This window comes from Parasteatoda tepidariorum, chromosome 9 (genome assembly GCF_043381705.1).
Source record: "Parasteatoda tepidariorum isolate YZ-2023 chromosome 9, CAS_Ptep_4.0, whole genome shotgun sequence".
NCBI classification, from domain to species: Eukaryota; Metazoa; Arthropoda; class Arachnida; order Araneae; family Theridiidae; genus Parasteatoda; species Parasteatoda tepidariorum.
Window position 1 is genome coordinate 35,353,923 of NC_092212.1, and position 8,934 is coordinate 35,362,856.

Sequence of the window (8,934 nt, forward strand, 5' to 3'; positions counted from 1 at the left end):
TGAGATTCTGTCGATTGATTTTTCGATTTGTCGATTGATTGATTTCTAAAAATTTTTTAGAAAAATTTTACATTTTAGAATATGTGATATTTTTTATAATACTGATCATTACATTCGTAATATATTTGGAAAGCAGTCGATATAAGTATTCATACAGTATGTTTTATACGATTAACGTGCTTTTTAGCTATAGTTCATTGTAAATAAACATATTTTCTAAGCGTAAAATCAAATTTTCCTCTAACATTAGCGAAACATAATAAATCAGATTTAATTTAAAGATAATTAATGAATTTACTTTTTATTTTTAACACGATAAACAACTTATTTTTGCTAACAATTAAACTCTGTTTCATAATAAACAAAACTCAATTTTTCATGTCATCATCTTGAATTTTAATTTCTTTTTTCTTAAATGAATTTCAGTTTTCAAATTTGTTAAATTTTAAAGTTTTTCATCAAACTAATGAATTATTAAGTGTGTTTTATTCAGGATTTCAATAAAAAAAGTTAGCATTTTACATTTGTTTAAATCAATCTACAGCTCTTTATAGTTATAAAAATATAACGATATACTTTCAGTTCTTGATCAGGCCGTGACATTTTTTAAATATTATCAAGTAAGGCAAACAAAAAAAGTAATTCGTTATATCAACAATGCGTGTTAGCTACATTTACTTTCCACACAAGCTGGTAAAAAACTTCAATCTAACGCTATGTAAACTTTAGGTTGCCACTGGAAATCGAATCACAACCTTACGCACTATTAGCTCAAAGCCTTAATCACAGAGCCTATGCAACTTCTTAATTAATTACAATTATTAATGGCGGAACAGTGGTGGCCTCCTAATGAGGTGACCAGGGTTCAAATCCCAGCAATGGCTGGTCAATGCGAATTCCGTACCCGTCTTGCACAGTCCACAGTTCTGACGTAAAATATCCTGGTAGATTTGCCATGTGTTAGAGTTCGCTTGTAGTCAAACTAACCGTGAAGGTCATCGGGGTTTTGACCACCATATAACGCTAATGCGGGTTAGTTCCAGCAAAAAAAAGGTCACTATTAATGCAAATTTCTTTCAATGTTTGATACTGGAGTTCCCTTGTCTTCTGTTTCAGTTACGACATCTTAAGGCTGCGGAACTGAACATTGGCAGAATAAAATAAATAAGGCGTATTTAGAAACTAGAACTATAAAAATAAGTATTCATGTGGAAGAATTTTTAAACAATATTTAAAAGCATTAATACGATACTGAATTATCTTTTACAGATATTTTTTCCATAGATATCGATATTTAGATTTTTTTATCATTTTGTTCATAAAACCTTAGATTTTTATCGTCATGTTATGAGATAAATTAATAAATGCTGTGATGTTATATTCGATCAATGTTTTCTTTCTAAATAATTCTGCGACGTTATACCAGCTAATAACTAAAAGTAGTTGTTTTATTAATCCCATATAACCTAACCAAGGTTTTATGTCTCGCTCTTTCGTTTATTTGTATTTATGAATTACGCAGCAGGAGTTTAAGTGCTAAAAAAGTTTTATTGATTTCATAAAAATATTGAAGATGGAGAAATGATATGAAAATAAATAAGGAGTAATAAGAATTGAAAAATAAAGTTAAATAAAGAAACGAACATTTTCCAATGAACAAATACGCGAAAAGGAGGAATGATTTTGGCAGCTCATTTACCAAGGCCACTCAGAGTTTACAAATAAAATTTGGTTTCCATATACTAGTTTCTCTTATACTAACACTAACGAAGCTAAAAATATATACTTATATATTTTTAGTTTCTCAGAAGACCCTTATGCTTTTTGAGTAAAGGTTTCACTGAAGAAATTCTTCGAATTTTCAATTCCTGTTTCTCAGAAAAGTCTATTTGCAAAAGTTTTAAGGAAATAGGAAGAATTTCAACGAATCGAGATTATTTGTAAACAATTCAAGTGAAAATGCATGAAAAGTTTATTTATGCTCTGCATAAGAGGAAATAAGTTACTACTCACAACTGCATTGTAATTTCAAAATTATTGTTTTAATTTAGTAACAAACAAAAAAGTCAGATACTTATTTTTCAATCATAAATGAAATTCACAAAACTGTAATCTTGTTTCCATAAAATATGATCAGTTGGTTGAATAAAATCATTAAATCATTGAATAAAAAATGATCAGTTTGTTGTTGGAGATGCACCATCTCTTCCATAACAAGATTATGTGTGCAGTATGCGGTATATACACCGTAGAGCCATTACATTATGATCACCCTGCTGATAACTTGTAGGACCACCTTTAACCCTCAAAACTGCTAGCACCCGCCGTGCCATTGATTCCACAAGGTGCTGATAGGTAGTTTGAAGTATCTTGTACCAAGAGCTCACCAACTGGTCCTGCAAATCCTTCACATTGAGAGGGGGTAGCGTGGTAGCACGAATTTGGTTTTCCAAGTAGTACCACAAATGCTCTATTGGATTAAGCTCAGGAGAATTTGGGGGCCAAGACATGACTTGAAAGTCAATGGAATGTTCCTCGACGATTCGACCTTTATGACATGGTGCATTATCCTGTTGGTAAACACCATCCTAAGCAGGAAGAACTGTTGCCATGAATGAATGAACCTGGTTTGCAACTATGTTCAAGTAGCTTACAGACGTCAGGGACTGTTCTATGAGGATTATGGGTCCTAATGTGCCCCATGAAAACATTGTTCCTGGGCGAGAAACCTCGAAAACCTGGGCGAGCCCATTGTTATAGATGGAGGGTGGTCATAATGTAATGGCTCTTTGGTGTATAAAGCAGAATGTTTGTACGTATGTAGTATGCTTTTACAAATCCTCACTTTTGAACTAATCCGCTCCAAAGTAGGTGTACAGAGCTGAAAGTAAAAAATGGACCACCCGAATAACTTTTAATATAATGATCAGATTTTCCCGTTCATGAACTTAATCATAACAGTTCAAGGCATTGACGTCAAGTATGCTAATTAATTTGCCCAGGTAATATATTAAGTTAAGAAATCATACACAAAAGCGCAATTTCTCTGAATAAACATACCTTTTTTTCGACATATTCAAATTTCTGACCTTCAAAATATGGGGAGTAGCAGCAATCTGGAAAATAAGGTTCCCACAGTTAAGTAGGGATAGCAATCCAAGGTCTGGACCCCTTAATGTTAATTTTATTTTATTTTAAGTACTTCGCCATATATCGAGAACCTTCTAAGCGAACTGATTTTGAAATTCGTTTATCCAATGATAATTTCATGAAACACAGCTTTTAGTAAATATTTATTATTTTTCATTATTTCATTTAATAATAGTCAAAAATGGTCGAGAAATCAAATTTCAAAGACAATTGAACTCCTGGATCAAGTATTGGGAGAAATTTGCCTTCATGGAGGCCTTTTCGATGGAACTAACCTGCATTTCCATTACATGGAGAGGAAAACCATGAAAACCGCCCACTGTTAGTCTAGCGTCAAGAGGACTCTAACCTATGAACCGTCTATCATTGATGATATTTTATGCCATCACTGTTAGCCAGGTACGGTATTCGTATCGACTAACTATTGCTGGTGTTCGAAACCGGTTCAACTCATTGGAAGGGGAACGCTCTATCCCCTGAGTCACCACGGCTCAATTACGTTAGATGAAAGAACCTCGATCTAACCAATAAAGTACGTGAAAATCTCAAATATAGATTACAATTATTCAGTTACGTCATTTTTAATTCTGTGCACTGTATCTCTCTTAGGTGTTTATGTGTTAGATAGGAATATGAATATCTTAGAGGTACCCACCATATAGATATAAGAATATCGTAGCCATTGAAATTTCAATAATACCATTATAGTACATTATAGTTCAATCAGCTGAAAAACAAATGTCATTTCAGTTTTTGTTTTCCGTTTCACCGATTATCCTACGCTAACGAAAGACATAAATATAAATATTCATTGAATATTTTATAATAAGTCGTTTTTGTTACTTATAATCTTATATTTAGCGAAAAATTTAAGCTCTCAGTCGTGTCTTTTTTTTTATAAATAAAATGGGAAATATAAAGTAAATTTTTAAAAAAAAATATCTTACGCCCTTCGAAGGAATAACAAATAAAAGAATTATATTTATAATTTTTTTTCAAACTTTTCAAAGAGACTCTTTATCTTCTAAAGAAATAAGAACTAAAAGCTGAAAAGAGCTTAACAGGATAGAATTGTTATTTTAATTTCATTTTTCTCTCTGAAATGATAACTTCTTAGAGTTTCTTATGGATTAATAAAATGTTTGACTGCTTTCTCTCTTTTTAGGTTATTGTTTGTTTAAAAAAAGAAAAAAACATTTTCGTAATCTCATTCACAATAAAAGAAATTTTTATTTTTATTAAAGCATTATCTTTGAATTTTATTTAAAATTGAGCGTAAATGCAACATGTAAAAATTTAAAAGTAGATATTTAATTTGGAAGGGTTTAACTAAATATTTATTTTCAGAAAATAACAAATATAAATACAATATAACGTTCAAAACAAATTATTTCATTTAAAATTTATTACATTGAAATTGGTGAATAAAAATGTAGTAGTTTTATTCAGTTAAAATTAAAGGATGAGACAGAGATTTATTGCTTTGTATTATTGCTTTATTTGATTGCTTCACTAAGTTAAGTAATTCAGTGTTTCAAATAAAGATTTATTCAGTATTTTAATGATTTATATAATGAATTATTGATTTCATTTCTAAATTCATTTTATAACTCAGTTATTTAATGGCTGATTTTAGGGCTCAGTGTGCGGCATGTTGTAAAATTAATTTAGAAAAATACATGAGATTCTACAGGAAATAATTTATATGAAGTACCTAGTGGAAACTACAGAGAAAAAAATTTTTAATTTATGCAAAAATTCAAAAACATATGAGGAAAATAAACTAACTAAAAAGTTTATTTAATTACAGTAGCCCTTACTGGTGACCCATGCAAAGAGAAAAAATTCTGGTAAAATTACCGCACTCTATAGTAATAATATTTTTAACAAAAACAACCAGTTTAATAAACACTCAAATATACGGTATTTAAATAATTCATTTGGCAATTGCTCTGTTCATATGATAACTGCTTATCCGAAATTCTGGTTTTCAAAATTACAGTTCTTATTACCACACATTAAATACAAAAAACACAACTCAAAATTAAATTTAAATTAGTAAATTGTTTTCATGCCCCGCGGAAAAGTATACTAATAAAATTACAGCACTTTACCACATTTATTACATTTATGAATTTTATTGAATATTATAAAACCATATTGTTTCGGTAAATTTACCAAAATCATTACATAAGCTCTTCGGTAAAAATTACCAACCTTCGTGTTGTTCTTACAGAAGCAGATAAACGGTACATTTACCGTATTCTGATTGTTTCAATCATTATATATATCCAAGTGCTGTGGAAAGGTAGGTCACGTGAATAAATATGAAACTATTAAAAATTAATAAAAGATACGCACAAAAAGGACACATTCAATGCATTCAAGAGCTCCATCAGACTCGTTATCAAGAGCTGGAACCCAGAAGCATAGAAAAATTTTGGTTTTTTTACAGAAGGTAATTTATCTTGTAATAATATAACTTAGTCATAAATCGAATGAAATAAATATTATTAAAGTAAATAAACTCAATTAATACATATAAAGTAACATTGTCCTAATTTTGTTTTAATGTAAGAACTGTAAAGTTAAGAAATTTGAATATAAATTTAACTAAATAGTTCTGTGCAATATGAGAATTTTGTACTTACGTAAACTTTAAAGTATATAGTATGTAAACTAATTAATTTAGTTTAATTTATTTTTTATGCAATTTATAAATTACACATGAATTCAAATCCGTTTAAATTGTTTTTACTAAACTTATGAATACTTTTTAAAAGAGAAGAAAATAAGTAAGACTACTGATACGATCAATTATGGTAAAAGTAAAATCTATTGAAGCCGTTAAAATTGGTTTTAAATTAAGCTTCGATTGAAAACTAATTTATGCACAATTATTAAAAATAGACATATTGAATATTATCTTATTTACAAAGTAAGCCCTGTTTCAAGTCACCGCCTTTTAAATTTATTTAAAAAAAAAAAACTTGTAAGAAAGTTTAGTGTCAAAAACATTTTGATTTTCAACACTCTCAATCGGTTTTTATCATTCTCACATATTGATTGGTTTTTATCACCTCGTACGTCATGCTCACATATTTATACGCAAACTAATCATTAAAAAAATCAGCAATTTTTTCAAACTTACTAATGTATGTATTTATTACATTTAAATTTTATAAATATTTCTATACTTTAGAAACAATTTTTCTAACGACACGATTTTTCTAACGATTTCCCTACGTACCTACCAGTCTCTTTTTAAGCCTCTTATTACTAGCTCCCCTATTTTAAGTCAGTCTTTTTGCCACCCATCCATTTGTTTATGCTTTGCATTGATCTTGCTGCCTGAATCTTAACCAAAAGTCACGGTCTTAATCTTTTTACATTTTCTGCCGGGTGCCCAAGTAAGCGTGATGTTAGTAGGACTATCCATCTTTAAACTAAGGACATTATATCCAGCCCGCCTCAAATATTGTGCATTAACTCTTCATTAATTTTGGGGAAAACATACTGTTTCAAAACAAATATTATATCTATTACATATTTAAACTATAAATTTCGTTATTTGTTTAAATTACAGTTATTTTGAAAGAGTTCTTTTATAATCAATATTAATATTGCCTGATAATCTGTTTCTGTAAAAATATTTACTTAATAATACACTATATGTATTAGAGAAACAAAACAAATATAATATATTTCAACCTATTAAAAGCTAAAGTAGTGGTGCGATACGTTATAAATAAAAATGAAAATTTTTTATCAAACACATATATTAACATATTGCGTATTAACCTCATCTTGAAATGTTTAATAGTCTAAATAATTTTCATCTTAATAGTATTAAACAAACGTTTAACACTACTTAAATAAACTGGACACAAATTATACATAATCACATTTAAGTACCAAATAAATAAAGGAATCTTACTCTTTGTAATTTTCGTTCATAATACATTATATCTGTCAAAAATAATAATAATATCTAACTCCATTAAATACTAACGTCACTGTACGGGACGTTTCCGAAGAATTGCTTCATCTTTTAAATATGACCAATAGCATATTGCGCATTAACCACTTATTTATTTTAGACACAACATATTGCTTTGAAAATAATCTTATTTATAGTATTTTTCACAACTTTAAATTAGATGCTTAATAGTAGAATTATTATTATTGTTAGAATGTTCTGAAAAAAAAATTGCATAATTACATTCATATGCTAAATAAATAAATAAAATCCAGTACACTGAAATATTTACCTGAAAATATACTACTTCTGCTAAAAATAATAAGTGAACACAATATATCTTACCCCATTAAACGCTGACGTGATGGCGCGGGACGTTTTCTTTTAACTAGCACGTCCCGAAACAAACTATCACAAAACCGAAAACTCCCTGTTTTCCCTTTTCAACTTAACTGTGACCGTCCGCCACTCTCTAACATGTTGATCCCGCCACCACTGTTTCTGACTTTCCTATCTGAGATGCGGAAGGTGGGGATGTCCTCTGATCATCACCATCCACCACGCATGCGCAGACAGGTTAGGGCACCCCTCTTTCACATCTCCGCAACTGAAACGACCGGCTGGGGGGACATTGTATGATGGGATATTTTTTTAAAAGGGGGTATGTTGTATTTTTGTTTGTTTTCCTTATTTCGATACTACCGAAGAAAGGCATAGCCAAGGAGGGGCAGTTGGATAACGAACTCGGGGGTGTTATTTATATCCCCATCCGTTCCGGTACTGCACCTTCTCTACAGCGTATCCCCCCTTCCTTGGCCAAATCCCTTTGTCCTTAATATTTTTATCTTTTGGTTGCAGATTTTTTATATTATGGCCGTTGATGTGCTTTTTTTCCCCTTGTTTTTTCCCTTTTGGGAGGAATGAGAAGAGTTAGATGGAAAGGCGTGCTAATGTGGTTCGGCTGAAGGAAGGGATATTAAGGATTTTGCTATTTACACAACCACCCTATACAGAAACAATATTTTTTATGATGTGAAAAGAGCTGGGATAAAGGAGGGGTGATTTAGCCATCAAATAAAATTTATTGCTTGTTATGGTGAAATGAGATTTTTGTTATATGTGACAATTGATAATTCACTTACCAGAAAAGTCTGCCCGAATGATTTAATTTTATTAGTTTATATATAACAAAAATCTCATTTCACCATATATATATATATATATATATAAAAAAATGCCATTAAAATATTCTAAAAATGAATGCAATTGCGGTGTGGTAGAAATTANAAGATTGTTAATTTTCTATGTCGTATAAGAAAACTGCATATTTGTTTTATTCTTCTCATTAGAATGAAATATTTTAATATTTTATATATATATATATATATATCGCTGCTTTTTAATCCAGCTATATAATGTTAATATATGGAGTGGAGCCAAATTTTTGTTCAAATTTGCAATACGTCTAAACTAGTGCTAATTTTATTATAGCAGCTCTTAAACTTGATTACACGATTCTCTGAAACTTGATTTAACTTGAAAGGAAAAAATGGCTTAATTAAGATTTTAGAAAGTCACGTTACCGATACTAAGATTCAAGTTGAAAAAAAAGATATCAAAATGACTAACTTTTGTTCTAATGATTGGATTTTCACGAATGTCTCCTAATGTGTTTCAATCTTAATGTCTCCTGGGAGTGATCGCATATATGCCAATTAATTAGTCATGTGGTAGATTCGTATTTTGTTTCGTCATTTATTCGTCATGGCATAAATTTGTATTTTGGTTTACATAGCAGTAACTAT

General features: G+C 30.0%; 1 protein-coding gene across 1 annotated transcript in view; it reads right to left on the reverse strand.

Moving 5' to 3' along the window:
• LOC107445025 (glutamate receptor ionotropic, NMDA 2B) overlaps nucleotides 1–7,650 on the reverse strand; it is a 236,863-nt gene extending 229,213 nt beyond the window's left edge. Inside the window, exon 1 of the mRNA XM_043047036.2 lies at nucleotides 7,475–7,650. The gene's annotated coding sequence lies outside the window, so the exon portion shown is untranslated. The remainder of the gene's footprint in view (nucleotides 1–7,474) is intronic.
• Between the last annotated feature and the right edge of the window lie 1,284 nt (nucleotides 7,651–8,934).